The sequence below is a fragment of the Xenopus laevis genome, chromosome 6S, assembly GCF_017654675.1.
Source record: "Xenopus laevis strain J_2021 chromosome 6S, Xenopus_laevis_v10.1, whole genome shotgun sequence".
In the NCBI taxonomy this organism is placed as follows: Eukaryota; Metazoa; Chordata; class Amphibia; order Anura; family Pipidae; genus Xenopus; species Xenopus laevis.
Window position 1 is genome coordinate 19487252 of NC_054382.1, and position 12339 is coordinate 19499590.

At 43.5% G+C, this 12339-nt stretch overlaps 1 pseudogene; it reads right to left on the reverse strand.

Annotated features, from left to right (window-relative positions):
• The window catches only part of LOC108719668, a 66122-nt pseudogene extending 54877 nt beyond the window's left edge, over positions 1–11245 (reverse strand).
• Positions 11246–12339: the final 1094 nt, after the last annotated feature.

The following is a 12339-nucleotide window of genomic DNA, read 5'->3' on the forward strand; positions in this document are numbered from 1 at the left end:
AGAGGAGATTTGTTGCCGGGCGACATCGGCGCATGCGCAGTTGGAGCAATTTGCCGGTTTGCGACAACTGCGCATGCGCCGAAATGGACGGAAACTGCTGAAGCGTCGAAAGAAGACACGAAGACCAAGAAGATGGCTGCGTGGAACTCCGATGCCTACACCAAGTTGTAAGTATAAAGTTAAGGGCATTTCCCCGGAGGGCAGCTATGCTGTGGGGGAGGAGGGAGAGGGGGGTCTACATGCCTGTGCCTCTGCAGCTTTGAGAGTAATTACCGGTTACACATACTCCAAGAGCAATGCGGTTTGCGCATATGCCTCTGAGCTGTTTTGCTGGACTGGGGCTGACCTTGTATCCTGTGTAATCTTCACAGTCTTTCCTAAATGCTCTGCGGATTGTGCTCAACCAGCTGAGAAACTAAGGCTATGGGCATACAGGCTGTTGTTACACTACATATTTTTTCAGGCTGAGAGAAACAGATCTGCTCAGTGCTCCTGCTCCATTGAAATGAATCTGATAAGCCTGTGTGTTGTTACAGGGTTAGTGCAGGGATCTGGTCTGGGCCAGTGGCGCCCACAAGAGCCGGAGGCCTACTGGGTTTTTTCCCGTTGTTTCACCGGCCCAGTCCGACCATGGGCTGATCAGATTCAATTCAATGGAGCAGGGGCACTGAGCAGTGAAAATACACTTGGCAGACTCCATACATTCACAGTATGTGAACAAAAGCTAATTGGACAAATTCAATAAAGGAACAATTTTCGCCAGCAACCGCCTCACCACACTCCACACCACTTCGCCAGGTGCAAATTCCTTATTCTCTTATTCTCTATATAGAGACAGAAGAGATCCTCTAATGCCCTAGACATGAGCCCATCCTTAAACAAATGTGGCATGCCCCTCAAATTATTTTTAAAAAATTATTCACACATAAATCATTTTAAGGCAATCCCGCTGTAAAAAAAGAAAAGTCCCCAGCGGGTTTTTTTACAACTTTAATGCATTTATGGCATACAAGATATAATGTCACTGACATAAGATTGAGGAAGATGTAGCTCCATTTTATCACTTCGCTTGGTCTGAAGTGACAAATTAAACTCTCGCGAAAGAGGTAACGTTCAGTAAAATTCGCATCTTAGTGAATTTGCAGAGTAACGAGTAACGACCGTTCAGAATGAAATGTCACCTGGCGATAGAGTGCGAATGAACGATATCGACGGTCTCATTCGCTAGCGAATTTTCCTCTACGCCTGTTAGTGAATTGGCGATGTCCCTGCGGATGAGATTTCTGCCGAATTGTCACTAATAACTGTCACTTCGCCCTTTAGTGATTCTGCCCCATTGTGTCCTTCTGGCAGATAAGCCTAGGTAATATTCCAGGCAAGTAACCCATTTTACTTGGTTGCTGTGGTTTACTATACCAAAGCATGACATTTACTACTAATGGGAGAAAAATTAAACCTTTCTAGGTGGATTCTATGTAATTTTAGACAAACTGCTGTATTTTATAATCCTGCTGCAAAAGTTGTTTTCTCAGCTGAGTGTCTAAGGGGGTTATTTATTAAAGTCTGAATGCAAAAAACTCAAATAATTCAATTTGTTTTTACTATAAAATCAGAATTTTTAATGGAAATTTTCTTGATTTATTATACCCCGAGGCTGCTAAAAGTCAGAATCCGAAAATACTCCATCTCCAAGCTGTCAGGGTCCTGTAGAAGTCAATGGCAAAGGTCCCATTTCAAATTTGAAGATATCATGGTCTGCGCTGAGTTTCGGACAAAAATCTGAAAAATGTAGTTGTTTGATCGATTTCACAAAAAATTCAAGCTTTTCGAGCATGAAATTCGGAATAATTTTCAAGTTTTTTTCTGAACCGATTTTATTGAGTTTTTTCAAATGATAAATAAGGTCAAATCTAGTTGTCTTTTTTTTTTTACTTAAAAAATCAGAAAAAAATGGATTTTATTAAATAACCCCCTAAGTGTCAGTATGCTGCTTATATTTTTATTGTATAAAGCTGCTTTTTTGTATGCTGCCCTTTTATCCCATATAGCAGCCAGCTGACATTTCCTCGGGTAGTGCCACATGCTGTACAATAGGAACACTGAGCAACCAAAGCTCTCTGTATTGCAGGATATTCAGTCATGTCAGCAATAAACGAAGACTGATCTTTCAAGATGTCTAGTTCTGGCAGATCAAAAAAAAAAATCTGAGCAACAGTGACTTGATTGAGAGGGAAAGCATGGAGTTTTATGCACAGAATTACAGAGAGATTCTGCCTTGGGGAACAGTGAAATTTGCTTTCCATTGATCAGACGCTGGGGTCTGTAATTGCTTCCTGCTCAAACTGGCATGATACCCTTGGTGGGTTAAACCCAGAAGGTACAGACAGTTATAGACTGAAAGATAGAGGTACTGTATAGTGGGTATAGAGTTTCATACCTTCTGGTACTTAATCAAACACTTATGATTAAGTACCAGAGGGTACGAAATGCGTAAGGTGGGTCATATGGGGTCAGTATGTACTAATTTTAACGTTATTATGTTAAATTGAATAAAATTTGAATTTTATTAATTTTTGGGCTATAGGACATATATTTTGATTAACAATTATTTAATGGTGCCTTGGGAATTGGGGCACGTCCCTGCTGTGCTACCTTTTTGGACTGATAGCACCTATTCTCTTTAAGAATACTATAGTGGATATAGAGGACAAGATAAAGTTAGCTGGAGCACAATAGAAGCAGTTGGAGACATGGACTTCAGGTGGCATATAGAATCATATAAAATATTGTTTTTCTGGGCCCATAAATTCATAATGAATTGCCTAATAGCCCTCATTGTGACTTCCCAAGTGCTATGCTGTGCTGCTGGGTCTATTTGGCACACCTGCTGGGAGAAGAAGGCAGGCAAGGTGCGCGCAGATCGAGTGATGTCACTGGCGTGTTCAAGCTCAATTGCACACATGCCTGAATGCACGCATCCGGACCCAGCAGTAGCCTAGAAGGGGGGGACTGTCTATGTATGTCTAAGTAGCCTAGGGGCCTCACATCTCATTAATCTGACACTGTGCCTAGTGTTTATAATTTAGCACTGGTGGCACATTCTGGGTGAGACCAGACATACACTTGAAATTGGTAAACAAAAGTACCAGTGTTAGTGTACAACAGATCTATTCACTGGTTATGTTCATTCCCTAGCTCTGCTTTTATCTAGATAAAAATGGCCCTAGCTTGGCCGCACCTTGGGCTAAAGGGCACTTGTCTCTCAGGCTGAGAGCAGTGCAGCAGCCAACACAAGTTGGGGTTCGTTTATAAACACTGAGTAAATTTGCACCTGGGTAGTAACCCATGGCAACAAATAAGATGATTGCTTTCATTGTTCAATGAAAAAAGCTTATCACTGGTTGTTATGGGTTACTGCCAAGGTGCAAATTTGCCCACTGTTTATAAATGAACCCCAATAGTGTCTTCTCTTGGCCTTAGGCTAATGCCACAGGGGCTGAAATCTACCAAGTGTGTCTGCACCCAGGCCAACAGAATTGTTTCAGGTGCAGGCAGGACAGAAGGCTAATACCAATGTAGGGGATGATTCTGAGACTGCATATTTCAGCAGGCTGGTTTTCAGTCCAGTGTGGCCTTAAACTTGTGGAGGCAATATCAAACAAATAAATATGCATAACAAAAGAAACCCAATGCTGGGCTATGGTTCATCATGAAAAGTCCCTATAATTTATCTCTCTTTATATTTATAGCTCCTGGTGTTCCTCTTGTTTTTGGGGCAAAAACCTGAGAGATTACCCCAGGCCACATACTGTATACCATTGGTACAATAAAATAAAGTCATATATTATTATAACAATATGTTTTAATAGTTAATGTGTTTATATAATCCAAACTATCTTTCCAACTGTTAAACATACAACTCAAGTACAATGTCAGAGGGTGCTGGGAGTCGTCAATGTCTGAATGGCCATAGATTGTTAAACCCTGATCCTTTGAAAAGCTGGTGTAATGAAATTTACTGTGCGGCGGGGTCGCCCGCCGCACCATCGGCGGGGACGCCCGCCACGTGGTTCTTAGGCATCATCTAGTTTCCTAGGGCGTGCCTCTTAAAGGTACATGCGTGCTGGCGTGATTGCGCCAGCGTGCATTGACGCACGTTTTGGCGCGAAATCTGACTGTATTTAAGGCCCATTCTGACTCCCAGCCAGTGCCCGTGATAGAACTCTGTTTCTAGTGGTTTCTGAGCCTAGTGCGTCTGATCCTGTTATTCTGATTATCTTGATTATCCGTGTTTGACCCGGCCTGTATCCTGACTACTCTGAACTCTGTATCCTGACCCAGCCTGAACTTTGACCACTCTCTTGCCTGATCCCATCTGTTTGATTACCAGGTTTTGACCCTTGGCTGCCTGACGATTCTTGATATCTGCCTGCCTCAACCCAGCCTATCTGACGATTCTCTTGCCTGCTCCATTTGTACCGTGACCTTCGGCCCAAAAGACTCTGGTAACAGCCGTGCCCCTTTGCCAGCCAGAACATCTCGCCTTGCACCCCTCATTAAGTCCAGGTGGCACCCAAGGAAGCTGAGGGCTCCTCCCGAAGCCCAACGTTGGTCACACTACTGGTGAAGCCGAGCCGAGACCAGGGTGCTTGGCACTTGTTCTGGTATTGGGTGCCGGTCGTGACAGCTGGATATTGATGATATACTGTACATGATATTTATTCCCCCTCACCCACCGAATACTTCATGCACTAATACATGCTGTGCACAGTTTGTCATTGTAGTGACTGTATCCTGTGAGACATCAGAAGAATAGTACATGCTTATGCCCCTCTCATGCAGCTATTCTATACAGCCTCTTTCATATTTATCAGCTTGTAAGTAGGATTAACATAAGAGACGGAACAATCATTATACCTTCACTAAAAATACACGTTTCCATAAACACTAAATAAAATACTTTTTCAAGTGTGTCATGCTTCCTTAGATCAAGGCTGGAGCTGAAGAAGATTGGGCCCTTAGCATGCAGCATTGCCTGGGGCCCCATTTTCCCCATCTCTAGCACGACTCACTTGAAAAAGCATTTTATTTAGTATTTACTAAAAACATGCATTTTTAAAATTCTTTTTCCATCTCTTATTTAAATCCTACCTATAAAACTGATGAATATGAAAAAGGCTGTAGAGAATAGCAGTACAAGAAAGCCATTTCCATTTGTCAGCTTTCTAATGTCTCACTACAATGACAAACTGCATATATTAGTGCATAAAGGATGTCTCGGGCAGCAGATCAATACCATGCATGAAAACACACACAAACACAGCTCTTTGCTCTTTTATTTGTTTTTTCTAAAAAAAAAATGTTTTCAAAATCAGGATGAAAAATTACGAGTTATTTCAAAGATCTGCTTGCTCCTACTTTTAAAGGGCAGCTTAAAGGGGTAGTTTGCCTTTGATTTTTAATGATGTAGGCTGTGATAGTGAAGTTGGTCTTCATTTTTTCATTGTTTTTTAATTTTTAAACTTTTTGTTGAGCAGCTTTCCATTTTGGGACTTCAGCCTCTCTTTTTTTGTTAGAGTCCAACTAAGCAGTGGTTTGAATGGCACATGGGAAAATTAATAGAATGACCCTGAATAGAAAGTAAAAACAAGTATCAGTACCAAAAATTGTAGCATCACAGGGATCATTTTTGCCTGCTGGGGTCTGTGACCCCCAACAGCAAGACAGTATTTTAATGAAAATGAGTGGAATGGAATGGAATGAGACAAAAGAGGGAGGCAAAGAATTAAATAAAAACTACAGTGAAACCTCAATTTTAAGTACCCTGATTTTAAGTTTTCCCACATTTTACATTTTTTTTTTGTGGTCCCACCATTTTATAATGCATTTCAATAGGTGCATTTCCCTGATTTTAAGTAATGTTTTCCCGGATTTTACGTCAAACTTTGTCCTAATTTACCCAAAAACTGCTTATTTTCCTTTATGAATGTTATTTGTGAAATAAAGATGTTTGTTTTACCATGGTTCTGCCTGTAAATAAGCAATTCCAATTAATCTGCCCTTTATACAGTCCTGCACCAATCACTTTATTTCTTTAGGTTGTGTATGTGAGGCCTTGCACATGCCCCCCATAGTGTAACATTAACACTGCAATGTTTAACCCTTGTTAGTAACTCAGTAACTATTGTATCTCAAAGAAAAACTGACTCCTTTGCTTATATCCTACCAGTACTTGAAGAAAAAGTTACTTAAACAGATTTCCCTGATTTTACAGTTTCCCGGATTTTACATAATTTTTTCCTGGTCCCCTGAAAAACGTAAAATGGGGGTTCTACTGTATAAAACAATTGAAAAAATGAACATGAACTTAAAGGCAAACTACCCTTTAAATGAGTGCTATCTGCTGCTATGGGCCTAGACTCAACAGGGCAAAATGAGGTCAGTTAACATATGTGTGTAACGCTTTCTTGGCCTATTCTGCCAATTAGGAGTTAAGGGTGACCAGCTAGGTAGTGAGCATGGGTTACATTGCGAATCATCACCCAGGGCAGAGCCTTCGCCAAATGGAAGCTTCCCCTTTAAACTGTAGTTGAACTACAACTCACAGGCATATAAGTGCAAATAGAAGAATGGACGCCAGGAGGTTCTTTTAAAAGGTTAAACAGGAGCAGATTTATTATGCCAGAGGCAAATGACCACAGGTTTTACTTACAACAGTTCTGAGGACACAGCAGATGGAATCACTTTGGACAGTAAAGGTTCACAGTCAAACAGATGCGACTCCCAAAGGATATTGCAGATAGGTATATATCAAATCCCAGTTCAACCGACGTTGCACAGTGAGGGGATCGGGATCAATCAGGTAGGGGTCAGGTAGTCCTTTGCTCACCTACTGCCCTAACAACTGAGTTCCCTGCTCTAAAGGCAAACAGGCCTTGTGGGAAGCTACTCCCTACTACAAATCCTCGTTGGAGCGACAGCTGCTCTTTCTGCTACACCTCTCTGTCTTTCTCTCCTAGAGAGAACTATAACAGTATCTTACTATTTTAGCTGGTCCTCGTTCACGGGGTTTACCTGGTCCCCGACTTAGCACTAAAGGTGTCAGGTCCCTTTAGGGTAAAGGCTTTACTGGGGCCTATGGTGATCCCAGGCTCAATGGAGATTCACCTAGCAGCAGCACCAGGAGCCAAAGAGGAAGAGGACACTCCCTGCACACACTATATAGCTGTGTGGTCCCGACAATGGTGAAATGATATAGACACAATAGTAACAAAGTGAATATATAAGTGCAAACCAACAATACCATTGAACATCACTCTTCTGGTATCCCCTCCTGAGGAATACCTGGTAACAATGGGTACTGTGGAGAAAAGAACAGTAAAGAGCAAAAGTGCAATACTGTATTGGATAAGTTTCAGTGCAAATAACTTCAGTTGCATAACTTTATTACATTCATGAGGTCCTTAAAGGAACACTCAGGCACTTAACTTACGACACTTGAACCATCCATAGTGTATCAGGAGGTCCAGGCACAGGCTTGGCTGAAAAGAAAAATTAGCATAGATTTCTTTTCACACATGAACACTCATTTTTATTGCAGTTGAGTTACATGACCCCACCATAACCAAAAGCTTTATTCATATCACACCCCCCCCTACCCAAGTGTACAAAGTCACTGAGAGCCACTTGGGGAGCAGTAAGGTGAAGAATAAAGGTGCTACTCAGCGAGTAGTTAGAGGTAGAAGAGTTTTTGGTGGGGCTCAGCAGTCTTTGTCTCATGAACCCAACTATTTACAAGTTCCAGACAATGTTCAGAAGTCCAGAAATGGAACAATGAGTGAACAAAACAATGAAGAAGGCCCAAAACTTGGGGCATCAATCTTGAAGAACAATGAAGAAGGCCCAAAACTTGGGGCAATCAAACGACGTCCTCAAGTGTAAACAAATCATCTCTAAGAGGAATTCTCACTCTTAGAGGCATACTGAAAAGTTACAACACACAGGGTCCAGCCGGATCCACTGTGGACAGCTTAAGAAATCATCCCATACTTTTCCAGGGTATGTTCATAGGATAGATAGTAAGAAGGGTGAGGCTTATCTACCTTCCCTCCATTAGGCAGAGTGGTTGACAAGCTGAAGAAGCGGTCCTCTTGAAACTTCCCACAACTTTTAACATGGTGCTTTAAGATGGTACGCCCATACCACCATTCGCTGAGGGTGTCACAGAGGAAGACCATGTCACGCTGCCGCTTCTGTGGATCGCTCTGGAACAATCCCTTGGGTCCCACATCTGTTTTCCTTAAAAGTTCTCCATAAAGCCATTCTTCCAAATTCTTCTCTACTTCGTCATAAACCCACTCAGGTGCATAGGGCATTGGATATCCCCAACGGTCACGCACACGGGCATTGATGATGCGTTGCACCCGTGAAACTGTGCGTGCCTTCTTGGGGTCGGCCCTTCCCTGAGCGACCCAGAAACCTTGTGCCTCTGGAGAAAGCAAGGGTGTTGACAAGCAGGCAACAGGCTGCTTAGAACTGGAATGCACTGATGGAACCACTGTGGATGAAGCCTCATCCTTTGGTGCAGTGGTTGGCTTTGGAGTAGCAGGCCTAGGCATGGCAGGCTTGGGTGTGGCCGGCCTAGGAGTGATAGGCCTAGGTACAATATCAGGGTTCCTGCGCATAGTACTCCCCCTCCCTCTGGATGGAACACGTGTTTCCTCACTTTTTGTGGCTGCATCCCCACTAGCGCCTACTCCATGTGAAATAGACAAAGCTTTTATAGGAACGATCAGGCTTTGCTTGCTGGGTGGACACACTGAGGAGAAGTGAAGAGGATATGCGGGAACAGGTGCAGGAGCAGAGTCTCCTGACACTGAAGACAATCCATCTGTGTCTGTAGCGATGGATTTTGTCTTTATGCCCTTTTTAGGATCAGCATAAAGTACATAGGGACCTAACCAGCACTCGTGAAAACAATGAGGGCACGATGAGTGGAAATTACAGGTCTCTGTGGATAGCTCACGGGTACAGTGCCCGCAATAGGGAACAACTATCCGGTTATAGTGGACATTTAGTTTTTCTCCATATGTCCCGGCCCAAATATATCTAAGGCCAAAGTCTACATCTTCTATGTCCTCATCCGAGAACAACGGAGCTCCAGATAGGTTCTCCTCCGCATCCGCCCAACCCTCCCAGGAATGGTCAGCCATAATAACTGAAAAGGGTTTTACCGGAATGAAGAATGTAGAATAGTCCTCCACTATGCCCGCAGCCGCAGGGCAGTCAGTAGTGAAGTCCGGAAGGTCTGCACGTGGATGGGCCACAGCCGTGGTCCGTGATGGTGCAGCACCTTGAACCAGGAGCGGTGTAGAAATCCTCCGGTTCGCTGAAATGAGAAGCGGTAAGGTAGCTGGTACCGCTGAGATGTAGAGGAGTTGTAGGGCATAAGCCTGTAGCAGCCGCTAAGGTTTGATCCCAATGTAGAAGGGAGCTGTAGCACACGCATCCGTCTTCTAGGAAACTCCTGTACAAAATGGCGGCGGGACGTGACGTCAGGGACCGCCTTACTCCCAAAGCGCGCCAACAATTACTGCGCGGGAAAAAGATTGGCGCCAGCTAAATCTCGCGCTAGCGAGACTTGAGCTATGGCGCAGGCTCGTGTATCGGGAATAGAACCTCCAAGCCCGAACCCACGGCCCTGAGATACCAGGGGAAAAACACCTAGCAAATTTAGTAGAAAAAGACGTGCAGGCAGCCTTTTGCCAATCAGGTCCGCCGCCTGTCACGAAAATTTAAAGCGACAGTGCACCAAAACACTAAATCACAAAAATACAAAAATAGCCTGGATTTAGGGGCGGGGCCCCACGTTGGGCGCCAAAATGTAACGCTTTCTTGGCCTATTCTGCCAATTAGGAGTTAAGGGTGACCAGCTAGGTAGTGAGCATGGGTTACATTGCGAATCATCACCCAGGGCAGAGCCTTCGCCAAATGGAAGCTTCCCCTTTAAACTGTAGTTGAACTACAACTCACAGGCATATAAGTGCAAATAGAAGAATGGACGCCAGGAGGTTCTTTTAAAAGGTTAAACAGGAGCAGATTTATTATGCCAGAGGCAAATGACCACAGGTTTTACTTACAACAGTTCTGAGGACACAGCAGATGGAATCACTTTGGACAGTAAAGGTTCACAGTCAAACAGATGCGACTCCCAAAGGATATTGCAGATAGGTATATATCAAATCCCAGTTCAACCGACGTTGCACAGTGAGGGGATCGGGATCAATCAGGTAGGGGTCAGGTAGTCCTTTGCTCACCTACTGCCCTAACAACTGAGTTCCCTGCTCTAAAGGCAAACAGGCCTTGTGGGAAGCTACTCCCTACTACAAATCCTCGTTGGAGCGACAGCTGCTCTTTCTGCTACACCTCTCTGTCTTTCTAGAGAGAACTATAACAGTATCTTACTATTTTAGCTGGTCCTCGTTCACGGGGTTTACCTGGTCCCCGACTTAGCACTAAAGGTGTCAGGTCCCTTTAGGGTAAAGGCTTTACTGGGGCCTATGGTGATCCCAGGCTCAATGGAGATTCACCTAGCAGCAGCACCAGGAGCCAAAGAGGAAGAGGACACTCCCTGCACACACTATAAAGCAGTGTGGCAGGGGAGTGTCATTACACTCTTTGTCCAATAGGTGTGGGTGTTACACTTTGCCAGTTACAAGGGCTTGGCCCAATAACAAGGGAAAAGAGAACTACATACAAACGGTAGGGGATTAACTCTATAGGGATAGGATATCCTATAGGTCCCTACATGTGTTACAGCGGTGGAAGGCACGGAATGCATGGAAATACTCTTGTGGCCTAAGAGACTAAAGGTTTCATAAATGCATAAAACTATTTTAATTGCTGTTTATTCAGTGGCAGCAGAGTGTGGTGGCCTAGAGGGAGCACATTTCCTTTGAAATCTTCACTTCCTGTTTTGCATAATAGGAAGCTGCTACTGTTGCAAAACACAGTGGGATATGACTCTGAGCCATTATAAAGATAATCAGTCCATTTTTTTTCTTTTAAGATGCATTAAAAAATAATTACTGGATGTGGGAAATAAATAATAGAATGTTTCTTCTGTTGCTCTGATGTACAACAAAGAATAATCAGTAGCCAAGAGCAGACACATATCTAGAGGCATGAAATTACCTCCTGTTTCTGTCCGTCTGTCCTTCGCGAATATATAGAAGATGCCAAACATCAGTGTACATTTTATTTAGCCATTTTCAGCACCATAAGAAGCATTTCAGAGGAGCTATATCTTGGCCCACAAGTCCTAACCTCCTTTATGCCGTTTGCAAGGGATTTCTATCATTACAGAAGGGCATTTGGCAAATGATAAGGAAAGTTGTGGTATTCAAGCTTGTAAATAATGGAGGCTTAGGAAAGGCTGAAACTGCCAGCAAATCCAGAGACACCATCATATACACCAAGGAAAACAGTAACAATAAAGAGAACAGATCATTGATGCCCAAACCAGTGTCGGACTGGCCCGGCGGGACACCAGGAAAAAACCTGGTGGGCCCTGACCCTCACGGGTCATCAGCGCACGAGCGTGGACCCGGAGCCTTCATGTATGGGAGCAGAGAGGCTCATCTGGTATATGAAACAAACTCACGGTGTAGACCACAGGCTCAGAAACTGTATACCCCACTAGGGGGCAACCAAACCAGAGGATATTTGCTCTCCAGGATGCTCCTACAATAGCAGAGTAACGTACACATTGTTTCATGTATAGTATACTTGTTATGAGCTAAGGGGGGGGGCTGAACAGAATAATGGATCTCAAAGAGGGCTTGTTCACTCCCCTCAAAATTAAAACCCTCTGATCTTCTCTGATATACAGAAATGGTAAATTGCACCATATGTACTGAATCCTCCACCAACATTACAAAACCATCTGTATATGACACCAATATATCATTCACTGTTTGAACGAAATTGTATTTGGCACTGTATATGCATTGTAAATATACAGTACATAAATATCATATTTCTTACGTTATCAGAGCTTCTACAGGCTTCTCAGCCCCCATGATAAGAAACAATGCAAAAACATTGGCTTCCAGTTACCTTCCATTTCTCTTCACTCTATAACCCCCAGTTAATATTCATGTCCTTGCCAGTTGTAGGTCAAGCTTGTGATGCAGCTGTTCCCATCCATTTCCTAACTCCCGACCTTGCTATTATTGTTTTAGGAGTTTGCCTGCCCTAACATGTACTAGGGACATGGACTTTCATATTAACAAAAAGGAGTCACACACACACAAAAGTAAAGCAGGGTGCTTCCCCACT